The sequence below is a fragment of the Catharus ustulatus genome, chromosome 16, assembly GCF_009819885.2.
Source record: "Catharus ustulatus isolate bCatUst1 chromosome 16, bCatUst1.pri.v2, whole genome shotgun sequence".
NCBI classification, from domain to species: Eukaryota; Metazoa; Chordata; class Aves; order Passeriformes; family Turdidae; genus Catharus; species Catharus ustulatus.
The window spans coordinates 11875142-11889713 of record NC_046236.1 but is presented as its reverse complement, the minus strand read 5'-3'; the positions used below and the strand labels follow the sequence as shown (position 1 = coordinate 11889713).

Below are 14572 nucleotides of genomic sequence, written 5' to 3'. Positions count from 1 at the left end.
CACAGTCCTTGTATCCAATTCCTACAGCCCATCGACACTGTACACATTACTGCAATTATTGTGGAGATTATTTTCTGTTACATTCCACTTGCTCTTTGGATTATGCTTTTTACTCACCAGCAAAGGGGACTGAGGAAAGGAAAGGTCACACTCATGTCTTCATGAATATCTGGAGGCTGCTGCATGGCACAATTACCACTCCTACAGCAAATGTACATTTATGTATCCTTCTTCTGTGGCCTCTTGCTCCAAAAGTGAGTCACTATTTTGGCATGTATCAGCCTGGGACAAACGAGCTGGCATTGCCCTGGGGTCAGGCACTTTTAGGCACAAGTGAATCTGTGTAGCTGTTTATCTGCTAGGTTAAGAAGAAACAAAATTGAAGCTAAAAAAAGCAAGTGTTGACAATTGTTACTCATATTTAAGTGGGGGAGCTCTGTCATGCTCCATGGTGCTTTGCCACCAGGAGCCTCTGGAGCAGAGCTCCCAGCCCTGAGCATCCCACTGAGCCATGGGGAGCAGTTCAGCACAGCCTGTACCTGTGTGGCAGGAGCTGATAACTGAGATTATTTTGGATAATGTCCTGACTTCTTCCCCTCCCCTGCCAAATGGAGATCTCTCATGTTTCTGTAGCACAGTTCTGCTCAACAGGAATTCAGGAGCAAGGAAACTCAAAGGTTTCTAATGGGACCACCAGGCACTTTCACCTTTTGCCTTGTCAGGCTGCATTTGCTGGAGCAAGAAGCAATTGTGAGTTGCTGGATTGCTTTTCTGAAATGAGTTGCTGTTTGGTTCACTCAGAGAAGATAAACACCCATATCTCAGAAATATCACCCTGCCTGGCATCTTTGGCAGTCTCAGCAGAAGGGCCAAGGGAAACAAATGGACCACATGTAAGAGAAAATTGCAGTGCTCCCTCTGGAGTTAATTCTTCCAGCCCAAAACTGAGCAGCACTGGTGGGGCAAGACATGGAAACATTCCCCTCTGTTCCTGCTGCTCAGTTCAAAATAAACAAAGGGCTTCAGCCCTGGCTTGATTAACCCTGCACTTTCCCCTCTCCTGCAGGATCTTACAATGAGAATTAACCTGATGATTGGCAAACACTTCCTGTGTACCAGGCAGTGCAAGGATGTTCTTTACTTGCTCTGATCCTGTCTCTGCAGGGGTTCTTCTCATACCCCTTGCATACCCTTTCCAAAACTTTATTTTAAATAAGGTAAGATATTAACTGCTGAAGTTGAAAAATTTGGATTTCAAGCCATTTTGATAGTTTTCCCCTCCTTCCTACAGGAGGAAACAATTAATTTTGAGGAAGCTGTAAATCTGTGCAGAGCTGCCATGGGATCAACCTCCATCCCCATGGAGGAGAAGGCTCTGAGGAGGTCCTGGGCTGCTCAATGGCACAATCTGCCACGGAGCTGCAAGGAAATACTTTGCAGGAGTAGAGAAGGTCTTTAAAGCTAGTCAGACTCCTTGGGAAGGGAAACCAGAAGGTTTTCTGCACCTTGGATTCTGTGAGAGCCTCCTTCAGGCTTGAAAGAAGGAGCATGAGATTAAGAGGAGTAATTAAAAAGGATGCCAGCAAGCTGCAGACTGGGGATGTTGTGGGCAGTCAGACTAGCTGTGGGAGAGAGGAGGAGAGGGAGCAGACAGTTGGAACAAGAGCTGTGAAATAAGCTCCAGCTATTTTGAGAAGTGATTATTCAATATTTAAAGAGTAGTTTATTAGAAATTTCCCTGCAAATGCTTTTCAGAAACTGGATCCTCTCTGGGTGTGACTCAGATTTTTCCAGCTATGGTGTTCATTGACATGAGTATTTTCACTTCTGTTATGATGTGGATGGCTGCTCAACTTTAATAATTTTGAGGCTAGTCCTGTTTTGGATGGCTCTTGGCACAAGAGAGCTGCAGAAACACTTCCAGTGCTTTTCTTTAACGGCTGCACTTCATATGTTCAATCTGATATGTAGGAAAGACTAGAAATTAGTGCAAGGTGGCCCACAGGAGCTTGACTTTGCAGTTACTGATAATATAAAAGCTTTCTTCAAGCTGGGGGTGTGAGGGGACTTTGAGAGCATCCCCAGCTCCAAGTCTGTGCCTGTTCCCATCCCTGATCCTTCACTGCTCTGGAGATCCAGAGGCAGAAGAGTATTGGCACATTTCATACATTTGAATGTCTTCATGTCTCCTTATCCCTCCTTCCCACACCCCATCTTCCTCTGTTTCTTTATATTTTTACCACATTTCTTCTACCTCCTCAGCCACCTCCTTCCCAACAGACCATTAAGCAATAACAAGAGAAAACAAAAAAAACCCCTTGCTGTTCCCTCCAAGTGCTTGCCTTGCATTTGCTGCCTATTTATAGCTGATTCATTTAAGCCACAGTGGCAGTCAATCAGAAATGTGGTGAATCCTTCTTTCAAGAGCATGCCAAGAAAGGATCTGTTTAGTTTGCTTGCTTTATTTATGATTTTTGCTGGAGCCTCTACAGTGTGCCTGAATTCCATTGGGATTTATTTATTTTGAATAAATTCTCAGATAAAAGTAGAAGAGTTTTGTTCCTCTTCTTAGAAGTTACAGGAGCATGACTGTGGTGTGCAAGGATGTTTGATTTTATTTGAGGATATTTTACACCTTTTTTTTTCTTCCACTTGGAATCTTGGAGGATTTCTTACTTTTCCAGTGTAAGGAATATCTTTGGATAGAGGGGCTGTTAATTTCTGGGGTTTTTTTCCTTCCAGTCTTTTTCCCTTAAACTTCAGGCAAATTCTGCCTCTAACCTCTTTGTAGTATAAACCCGATGGGGTAAAATACTGTAACTGGAAATTATGACTGTCTATGTGGCCTGGCAAAATTCATATGATCTTTGACGTTTGGTTTCTCCTTTTATTGAACAGCTTGGTGCTGATCTGCTCCAGCCCTTCATGTGGTTTTTAGTGGTGTATCCCAAATAATGAGGCAGGAGCTGTGGGTGAGACACCACAGGTGAGAGGTTGCACAAGACCCACACTGATAAACTCAGCTGGAGCTGTGCTGGCTCTGTGGGACACTGAGGTGGGGAGCACTGCCAGGGTTTCTGAAATGTCTGCAGGGAAGGCTGGGAACCACTGATTTATGCAACACCTGGAAATGGAAGTGTTGCACTTCTTCCAGGGGAGAAGATCTTGAGATTTTTGCTATGGGGATGCCTGTGTTGGGAAAAGATACTTGGCAATTTCCTTTTGATATTGCAAATAACTCATAAAGATAAAGTTGTTTTTGAAAATTTAGGAAGAAAATACTGTTTGAAACAGGTCTCTGCATTTGCCACAGCCTCTGCAGAAAGGTTTTAGCAGCAGTAGCTGCACTAGTTTGGAGCTCCCCAATTTTTTGTTCTCCCCTTACTGCCCTTTGATTTTATGCCATGATGCCCTGGCAGGACAAGCAGGATGAGGCAGAGTCATCTGGAGGGCTGACTCAGAAAAGAAGTAAAATTCCAAAAGAAATTCTTGCTTGGCCTCAAACATGAATATACCTTCTGTGTCAAAGAATCTCTGCTAACCTTGCCTTGGTGTAAATGGTGCAGGAAAATGAAGGTAGAGGCTGAAGAAGGACAATTATCCTGTTTGTTTTTCCCTCTCACTGCCCATGGCAGGATGTGATTCTGTGCTCTGGACCCTCCTAGGTCAGTTGTGTTTGGAGCAACCAGCACAGATCAGCTGTGCTAAGCACACTGACATTTGGAAATCCCTGTCTGGAAGGGGAATTGAGCAATGAGCTTCTGCTAATTATAATAGCTATGTTTAAAATGGGATGTTTGCTTTATTCAGCAAAATCCAACCATACACCCAGACTAGAGGCTGGAAATGCTCTGGCAGCAGAGGAGACAGGTCCTCAACACACACATTGCCAGGGCAGAAGCAAGGGCAAGGCAAGCACTGCTTTGTCAGAACAAACATTGCACAATCTTGTCCTGGGGGTGGATGTTGTTACCTAGCAACTTCCAAGAGCGTTTGAAATTTGCTGGAGACCCTCCGAGGCTTAGGCACTCTCCCCACTGTTCTGCTGGATGCCAAAACCACACTGGCTGTAATTTCCCAAGCCAAGGATAGTGCTGGCTGAAACTCCTCCTTGACCTTTATTTGAGCTGGAACAGCCTATGCAGTGCTGAGAGCTAGAACAGAAACCAAACTTGATTTGAGTTAACGAAAAAAGTTTGATTTAAACACAGATCTTCACTTCCCAAGGTGGTTTTCTGGCTGGCTCACTACAGTTGCACAAGGAGTGTGCCCACATGCCTGAGGGCTCCTGTTGGGAGTGTGTTTGTGGGGATAGCAGATGTCATTAGGGACAGAGCTCACAGCACCATTAAAGGCATCTTTTCTGGGCTATCACACGCATCACCAGCTGCCAGCAGCCTTGGGCAGCTTGTAGGAAGGCACTGGCCCACTCAGGGGTGTAAGGTCAGTGTGAATTATTCAGTAGCCTTGTTTTAGCAGTTAAAAGGTTATCAAAAGTGATATTGGGGGTCTAGAATAAGAAAACTGTAGCTGTGCCACTGCTTAACTTATGGTAGCCTTTGTTTCACCCAGCTATGACCACAGATCATCTTTTTGGACTCATGCATACCCTACACCCTATTCCTCACTTTCATTTGGGGCAGAGGCTTTCCATGCACACTGCTTTTGTCTGAATTTTTACTCAGATTCTGACTCTATTGTAAGCCCTTTTATAAATTCTCCCAAGTACTAGAGTTCTTCTCCAAAGGCACTGGCCATCCATTCCTCTTTTCAGAAGCACTGACACCCTCAGGCTATGGGCTGTAGAGCCCTCTCCTTTCCTGGCAAACAGAAATATTTTCCAGGTATTCAGCTGTCAGCTCAGTGGAAAGAAAATGTTGCTTTATGGTTGGTAGACTGACAATAACTCTTTATCCCTTTAAATTAAAAGTGACACACTCACATAAATCATTATAACAGTGCTGTGTGCAAACACGGTGCCTGGGTCCAGAGGAGTTATGAGATGACAGTGAATTGGGGTGAATACCCTTATTCTTGACTTTGAGAAGTGCAGTGACAATGAATCACTCCTAGTGATGAGATGCAGCAGTGCTGACTCACTGGGCTGAAATTAGAAGGGCTTTTTTAGGTAGAGATGTAATTCCACCATTTTTTTTCCTGATGAATGGATAAGAGTGAACGTTTTTGATGGTTAATTTACAGATTTCATGAATTAAATGCTTTTTTTTTCCCTCCAGCTATCAAACCTAGTTGGAGGTAACTTGATGGGGAGAACTTAGATCCAAGGAGATTGTCTTGGCAAAAAAGCAGAGGAAGGAGTTGACAGTTTGGTAGATGCTGGGTGTCACATTGCCACCACTTCTAGTTTTTTAGATTTCTTTTTTCTGGATCTGATGAGTACTGATGTTTGTACTCTTTCATCAAGAGAAGGCTTTGGAGCCTGAATTCATTCTGCTAATAACCTAAAGGATAAAAAAAGAGAATAAAATAAATGAGCTGGGCTTAAAATTTTGCCAGAAAATTAAACAAATGCACAAACATTTGTTCCCCTCTTCTTCAACCAGCTTCTTTATTACATCTAATGGCAAGGGATTCTGTTCCCATTAGCTGTTGTGTCTTCTGTTTGTCTCTAGCTCTGCTTCCCAGTTCCAACAGTGTTAATACAACTTGAGGAAAACATTGTGCTCACCAGATCCCAGAATTGCTTACAGTAGTTGTTTTCAGATCACCTAAACAGTGATGAATTACCAGATTGCCAGATGTGCTTCATCTGTTTCAGGATGGGGTACTGCTATCCCTTCATTTCACTTTCACAGATTTGACCACCAGCACTGTGAAATTAATTCTTCTGAGTGTTCTCCTCCAGAAATTTTGTATTTCTTTGTCTATTTGCTATTTCCCTGTGCAGTGGGCTGGTACTCTCCTAATGGTTTTGAGTTGCACTAATATATTAACAATCTGTTTTACTCCTGGCAAGAGATTTGCAGCTGACCCTCGATATATACATTTTATCTTTCTGCTGTTGGGTTAAAACTTTTGCTAGGGAGCAACAAAAGAGAAGGGACTTCCTGCTACACCTTCACACTCAGCTGCCTCTCTGAGGAAGGATTATTTCTGAGGCCACAAAGAACATTTCGGTGGTAGAGGCTTCTCTGATGGGTGTTCCAGTGATGGGGAATGACTCCTTTGGAGAGTCCATCAGCATCCCACAGTCACTTGTGTGTGTCCTGGAGATGCTGTGCTGGCCAACTGCATCATGCTGGAAGCAATTGGCTTGGCAGAGTTTCATCAGTCAGGCTGCCCTTTGCTGTTGAGGAAGCAGCTGCAAACTCACATTTTTTGTTTGGCACTGTATTCTCTCCCCAGGGGACTGCAGCACCATTTGATTAGGTTGGGGGGGAAGGAGACCTATTACAAAAGTAGATTGTTCCCAGCAGAGCTGTGCTAATCTTCTGGTCTCTGTGCTCCTTCTTAACAAGGTGCTGAATAAAAACATCAAGGGAAAACAGGGGGAGAGAGGAGTCTCTGGGGTGTTGACCCTCAGCTTCACCTCACCCTCAGCTGCAGCTCAGAGACTAAAACAACAAATTAATGTTCTTACTTTTTCAAAACTAAGGTAGTTTGTTACCTGAGCCCACTATTTTGCTGCCTACCTGCCTCATTTTTAACTATTTCAGCTTGGCACAGGGCTGTCCAATCTCTAGGGACTCATCCTTTCCTAGATAGAAGGTTCTGCATTTTTCCATCTCCCAGTTTGCTTCTCCTCCTTCCCCAGCAGCATCTGCCTGAGAGATTATTTGAACAGTGTTGATGGAGTAGATTTAGAGGAGTTCAGGGTCTTTGTCCCTGAAAGTTTTACATTTTATTGCAGCTGTGAAGGTCACCTTTGCTTTGAGGATCAGGGAGATGAGGTTGCTGCCACCTCTGAACGTGTTGGTGCTGGACTTCTGCACTTATTATGGTGCTTAATCCTTTTAGTGCTGTGGCCCGTCAGGTGTGGTTTGTGTCAACAGTGGCACCTTGTGCTCAGAGATTATCCTTTTTCAAAGGTTTTGGAAGGGTTTTACAGAGTCAGTATTATCTTTAGGTTAGAGAGGGAGAGAAAAGGAGTATCAGAGTTTAGTGCTTCACCCCACGTCTCAGTTGTTAGGCAGAGTGGGAACAGAAGCCAGGTTTCTGCTGCAGGGCTCTGCTGCTTACTTTAAGCTAGGTCAAGTAGTTTGCCAGGAATAAGGATGTGGACAATTTCTGCTTGGAATCCTGTCTTCATCTCGTATCAGTTGACCCACAGTCACTTTGTTAACATCATTTTCTCATAGTCTAACCAGGCAGAGTTTAGGGTTATTTCATTATAATGAGCTTACTGTCAAGAATTCTTGACATTACAAGTGACTGTGTCTCTTAAAGAGAAGGAGGGAGATTGGTCTGTCCTTGAGACTCAAGAGCTAGAGAAAGGTGTGGTTATTATCCCCTTGCCCATTAAATCTTGATGGAGTGTTGAGAGGAGCCCATATCTTTGCTAGGGGAGATGTTTTCCCTGTCTTCAGTAATTATAGTGGTGACTTTGGAGATTTTTCAATTTGCAGATCCATTTTTTTTTTTGTTTAGCTCCCAAGAGCTCTGCTTTATTCCTCCCTGATTTTGGTAACCAGCTGCTTTTTGTCTTTCACCGGGGGGCGGCATTTCCCTGCACAAATCCAGTACAAAACTGGTTTTCAGAGAAGGAACAGCTCTTTTTTTTTTGGTGGAAAACACTCTCACTGCTCTGGACAAAGCAGTGGCCTTCAGTCCCTGGGTGTTGTGGTTTGCTGTGATGCCCAGGAGCACAAGTCCCTGGAGATGTGGAACATCTGGCTTCCAGGCATTCTTGTTTCCTGTGTTTCCTGTCCTTGCTTGGGGTAAAATTAAGGACTAAATTACATGGAAAACTACATTAGCTGTGGCCTGAGACACATGCTTTTCATTGAGCTGCAAACCTATCCTCATAAATTATGTCAGTAAGGAATGATCTCTGCTTTGCCTATTGCAGCTTTTCTGCGAGTCAGAGCGAGTGTGGTTTCACTGAATTTAAATTTCTGAAACACGTTCAGATGTTGTTGGGGAATTTTCCTCTTCACTTTTGCATCAGACTGAGCCCCCTGCCACCTCCAATCCAGCTCCTGTGAGATAACATGGTGTTCAGGATGCTTTTGAGACAGCAGCAGAGTTTATTTGTAGCTGTTCTTCCCCACTTTATAAAGGATGTGCATTTGATTTTATAACCAGGGGAACTTTCTTGACAACAGCAAAAAGGAGCCTGTAAAGCAGCAAGGAAATTATTTAGCAATGGCTGGTACTAAACTGTCTTCCTGATTGTGATCTCAACGGTGCAATTTTGTGAAAGATTGGCAATTTCAACTACAAAGCATCAAAATACATTAAATTAGAAATGAGCAGTTAGTTAAGAGTAACTCTGTAGTGCAGTTCAGAGGTTGCAGAAACAATCCTGCACTGCTGCCCTTGGGCAGTAATGATGTGCAGTGGGTTGAAGGCCAGGAGTGTTGGCTGGCATGGGATAAATGGATATCTGACTTTAAAGTAAACAGGGAAATGCCTGTTGGAAGCTAAATCCCACGGGTGAGATTCCAGATTGAACAATAATGAAAATTTAATTTCAGTTCTCACAGTTTTAATATGCAGGATCACAATATGCAAATAAAGTGAAGTCTGCCTGCAAGTGGCTGATGAGTTACTTCTGCTCAGTCTCTGCCACCCCCAGAAGTAATCTGTCTGTGGCTTTTGTGAAATCAAAGTTTTCCTTCTGTTTTCCCCACAAGCCAGAGCCTCATTCTTTGCTGAGAGGTAATTAGTCACTGCAAAGTTCTCTTCAAATTGTTCTCATCCTATTCCTGTGTTCCATGTAACTCATCATTGTGGTGCTTATGTTTCTACATTGGATTGAATTCTAAATGTTGCAGTCAGTGCTTTCCTTGTCAGAACTGTCCTGGGAGTGCTGCCTTGTTTTCAAGTTTCTTTCTGTATTTCAGCTGCAGCTTCAATGCACTTTTTGCTTTGTGTCTCCTGAATCTGATGGAAAAAGGTGATATTGTGCTTTTTTCCTTTTCATCCTTCTTCCTCAGCCTATGGCACCAGATAAGATGTTTTGGCTTGGACACTGTAGAGGTCACATCATACTTTAGCCACACACTCAAGCCATCCAACTTGAACAAAGAGGCTTCATCTTCTGTCTTCTTTTGTGAGTGATCAGAGAAATAAGTAACTGTGAAATTACCCAGGGAATGGGAAGCAGCCAGCACAAGGAAACTGAAGTGATTTGGCATGTTGGAACATACAAGATTCCCTATTTCTGTGATCGGCAGCTGATACATCCTTGTAAATTTAAATTGTGTGTTAACTTTCTCAAAGAGGAGAAGCAAGAATTTATCTTAGAAGTTAATTAATTTGAAATAGCTATTAATTAACATTATACCTAAATTTGCCAATTATCACACTTGACTTGGATTTGCATACAACTGTTGCATATAAAATACTTCTAAGGGTATCTTGGGCTTCAGTGAGCTGTAAAAATGCCATTTTTTGCAGCTGTGTTCCAGCTCTGCCAGGCAAAACCTCTTCCTCCTCTCCTTCCCTGCAGAGGTGTGCCTTTCCAACGAGTGGCCTTCCTCCTGGGGACTCACACTTGTGATTTCCAGCTGTGAAATCACAGCCCCAGAATAGGCAGCTTTTGTATGTTCTCAGGTATTTCCCCCTGATGAGAAAGAATAAAAATTGCTCTTTCTAATTTGAGGTAGTGAACGTGCTGCTTGTTTCTCTTTTTTGTAGAGTACCGACGTTGTATTAACGTGACTGCTACGATAATCATGTTTTTTTGATGAAAGCATAAGACTAAAATGATGTTTCCAAATGAAGGTTGTTTTGATTTATTCCCTATATGCAGCACACCTAATTTTGCTTCCTGAAATCTTTGAAGCAAGCTTTTATTTTATGGCGCTGGCTGTGCTGTACCTGTGAGCTATTTAATGTGCCACATCGAGGAGTAAATTAATGCAGGTCCACAAAGTGAACACTTCGATTTGCTAATTGCTTGTAGAGCAGAGGGTATTGTTGTGTAGAGAAAGACTGTTCATTAGAGACTGAGTCGTTAATTTTTCCCTACAAATGGGGCTCACGTTTGAGCTGCTTGCCCATCGTTCAGGGCAGCCAGCTCACCATCAGCCCCCAGAGGGGAGTGGGGGCTCTGGATGCCATCAGTTTAACAGCTGCATTGTCACCACCACATTGCTTCCATTCCCTTCATCAAACCCTCCCTGACCAGCCTCCTCCAGTGCTGTCAGTGAAGGCTGGCTTTTGGAAGGTACAGAAGACAAATTATTGATGCAGGGAAGCGAGTTAAACAATTCAGAAATGTCTCCTTGGAGCTGAGTTGGTTCCTCTCCTTGGAAACTGTTCCTGTTTCAGCCCAAGCTGCAGATTCCCAGTGAGGCTGGAGCACAGGTTCTTCTCTTCATTCTCTTTTGAGGATGACAATCCACTGATGGTAGATTAGACTATGTTGTCATGTAAGATGAATATTTTGAATTGACAAACCCTTTTTTGGAAGCTTAAAGTAATTGACTGAGTACTTGAGAGGATTTTTTCCCTGCTTTGCTGCTTGATTTTCCCATACCTGGTTGTGCTGCCTTCAGTGGGTGAATTGCACTGTATTTGTATATCTGATTCATAATACCTGTTTTCATATCAGGTTTCTTAATGCTTGAGCTCAGTGATCTGTGGGAATTTAACATGTGTCTTAAATGAAGAGAATTTCCTTGGAGCTTTAAGTTAACTTTTATGCATACCCTGAAAATCCAACAGAGAAGTCTGTCCTGCTGAGAGATTCCTGAGGTATCAGGGTTAATATGATCAACTGAAAAGACCCTAACACAGAGCTGAGCTATTCAGAGAATCATGGAATGGTTGGGTTGGAAGGGACCTTAACAATCATCTTTGTGTGGGCAGGGATCCCTTCTTGGATGAGGTTGTTCGGAGATCAATCCAGCCTGGCCTTGGACACTCCAGGGATGGGGCAGCCACAGCTTCCCCGTGCCAGGGCCTCCCCACCCTCACAGGGAAGGTTGTTTTCCTAATGGCTGATCAAATCCTGCTCTTTTCCGTCTTGTTCCCCCTTTTCCTGTCATACCCACATGGCTTTTCCCAGAGCAGAGCTCTGAGCTGGACCCTGTCCCTTCCACCAGCCCCAACAGGCCCATAGCCAACCCTCCTGTTCTCCTTGGCTGCATGTGGCCAGAGATGTGCACAGAGAAACCAGCATTCATTCCTCAGAAGATGCATTCCAAGAAACAACATAATTTCACGATTATAAGCCACACCATTTTGACTAAAATTTTGGTCCAAACCCAAAGTGCGGCTTATAATCAGGTGTGGCTTATATATGGACAAAGAATGAAAAGTTGCTGTTTTAGTTTGGAGGACAGGTGTGTGCTGAGAAAGGCAGGAACTTCTCTTTGAAATGGAGAATGTAAACCCCCTCCCTCCAAATTATTGTAATTTTGAAATCAAGGGGCTCTCAGGGAAAAATATGGGAATTAGGAATAACAGTTCTTTTCTAGGGAAATTAAAACAGAAATACAGCACTACAAAGAACAAACCCCAAACCCTGACACAGTCAGAGTACAACCTGACACCCCGTCAGGCAGGGTGTTGGCAGCAGTCCCATTCCATGGTGGCTGCATCCTCCTGCAGTGACAGATGTGGCTCAGTTGGAGCAGTGCTCCTGTACAAGGTGCAGTTTCCCTCCGGAGCTCCAGTGGGGATGTGGAGAAATCCGGTTTTCCTCTGGAGTGCAGTGGAGAAAGGGGCTCCCTTAGTGTCCCAAACCCTCTGTTTTTATCTTGGTAAGAAATGTTGGGCTCTTCCCCCTGGCTGGAGCAACTCCCAATGGGATGCAGTAATTTTATCAGTCCCACAGTGGGACTCAATGGCCATGAGCAGAAAATGACTGGCTGGAGGAAGGATGGGTTGTGAAAAGATAAAGAACAATGCCCTGCCTGGTTTCAATGGATGCCCATTAGCAGAATATCTCCCACAGAGATCAGGATCACTGCTCCCACCCTCAACAGATGGTGATAGAACAGATACCTTTTATCACACTCTGTATTGTAATGTGCGGCTTATAATCAGTGCGGCTTATAATCGTGAAATTACTTATTGTTTTTTTTAGGTATTTTCTGGCAAATGCCTGGGGAATGGGAGCAGGGGCTGAGCAGCCAGCCAGGCACCAGGCCAGGCCCTCTGCAGCTCCTCCCCAGCACTCTGATTATGTGACATGTGGGGATAAGTTCAGAGCCTGATTTCTCCTTCACAATTAAAAACGTGTGCATCTGTCATGCTGCTGGTGATTAGTTTGTATTTTCTTGTGGCCTAGAAGGAATATGGCAGTGAATCACTCTGCCAACAGCTGTCCTCCAACAGCTGAGGGAGGTTCAATATTTGATTTAGGCTAATAAAAAGTCTGGGATGGGGTTGATGTTTACAAACTGGACGTGATGAAGCATCCAGATCAGCTGCATCACAGCCTGGCAAGTGCAGGCACTGGGGACCCTGCTGAAAATTTGGGTTTTGTCTTGTGCTTCCCCAGCTGTCTGAGTAGGTGGGCAGGGACCTCACTCTGGGCTGTGAGTGCATCCAACAGCATCAGCGAGCTGGGGAAGCCTCCTTGTTTCCAGTTTTGTCATTGTGACAGCCCTCAGTGCATTAAATATGTCCCTTTTGCTCTTCTGTGAGAGTTGCAGTCAAACCATATGTTTAAAAATCTTTTAATCTTCATAAATCATTTCTTCCAGCAGTCTAGTAAGTTTTGTAGCTGCTCTCACAATTCCCACTAGTTGCTGACTCTCTCCCTTTGAGATGAGCTGCCTAGAAATGAATGCAAGGAAGAAAACCTACTTTGTGATTTAGTTCTTATCTGACTGCTTCTCCAAATCATATTGATCTGCTGTTGTTATGCTGCTGACTTGGACTTGCTGTCCAGGTTTCTCTGTTGGCATAGCACCTTGAAATGGTTATTTTCTCCAAGTCATATCATATCTTAGATAAATTATGGCATATTTCCTGCCTTTCAATTTTCCCCATACCTTTGTATTATTTCTCTCTTGCCTAAAATGTTTTTCCAACCTTTTCCTGAAGTAAAATGTATTGAAGTCTTTGCTATTCCTTGCTTTTCTTCTGACTTTTATGGAGGTATTATATTGTAAGATGTTCTTATACCCATCTGGTTAAACAGGCTCCTAGGGTATTGTTGCCTTGGTTTTATAAATAAATATTTACATATTAATATGTATTTACATATAAATAAATATTTACAGTGTGAGGGTGACCAAAGCTTGGCACAGTGTGGTGAGTTGATCCAGACTGGGTGCCAGGTGCCCACCAAAACCACAGGGCATTGAGTTTTGAGGGGATTCTCACTCTTCCAGTGTGGGTTACTCTGTGATTCCATAGGAGTCTGTGCGAACAGAAGGCTGAACAGAGACTTGACCCTCAAATTCAGGATTGATGGCTACTGTAAGAAAACACATGATTTTTAATGTAATTTTAAATTGAGTAATTCTTATATCTGATTTAGAATAGACTAGTGGTTTCCATCTAAAGGTCATCTTCATATAGAGAAATCTAATAAATATACAGAACAGTTGGAGTAGTCTGTAATCAAAAATATTCAATCAGTCTTGGGGTGTTTTGTGGAGTTTATGCCAGCACCTCTGCTAAATAACCTCTGTAAGGTCACGCTTTCTAATTCTTCCCCAATAACTCCTGGCTCCAGCCTGCTGCTGTCACTGTGCCTGCTTCAGTAGCAGTAGGGAAAAGTCTTTCCCAAGTATCTGCAAATTTGCAGTTCCCTGATGTTTCCACATCAAACTTGGTGATCATTTCATTTTTTCTCTTCACTTGCTTGTCCAGGCACTCCAGTTTTGGTTGGGGCTGGCATCTCCCGCAGTGTTTAATGAGCGTGTTTCATTCTCCTGTGCCAGGTCCCAGGCTTGTATTCAAACTCTTTTCATCTTATTTCAGTGTCTCTTCCTTAAATAATGTCACATCATCCCCAGCCCTGCACAGCAAGAAGCTGAAACTTTTTCAGTTTCTGCTGAGCTGGGGCCAGCCAGTTCCCTTGGGCCAGGGAAATTCTGAACTGTTTGCTTGTTTGTTTTTCAAAATGGAACTTCTGCTGTGCTGAACACTTAGACTGTATTTTTTTATTTATTTGTTCACTTGCATTTCAGTGCAGTTAGCCTCCAAAGCTGAATGTTTTGCTTTTCATTGTAATAAACTGCTTGCTGTTTGTCTCTGGTTTGGATGTGGCACTCAAAAGACTCATTTCATGTGGTGAGAAGTTGCGAGACTCCAGAGGGTTTTAATGAATATTTGCTTGAAATGACACAAGTCAGTTTGTAGGAAAGTTGTTTTTATTTCTTTTATTTGTTTACATTGTTTAAATTATCTTATCTGTCATCAGTGACTATTTTTTTGGGCTTTCTGCTAAGCAGAGGAAGGCTGATTGAAGCCTAGCAGTGTT

General features: G+C 43.3%; 1 protein-coding gene across 1 annotated transcript in view; it reads left to right on the top strand.

The window, feature by feature from the left end:
- The window catches only part of MAD1L1 (mitotic arrest deficient 1 like 1), a 348054-nt gene that overhangs the window by 154623 nt on the left and 178859 nt on the right, over positions 1 to 14572 (top strand). The gene's annotated exons all lie outside the window — the stretch shown is intronic.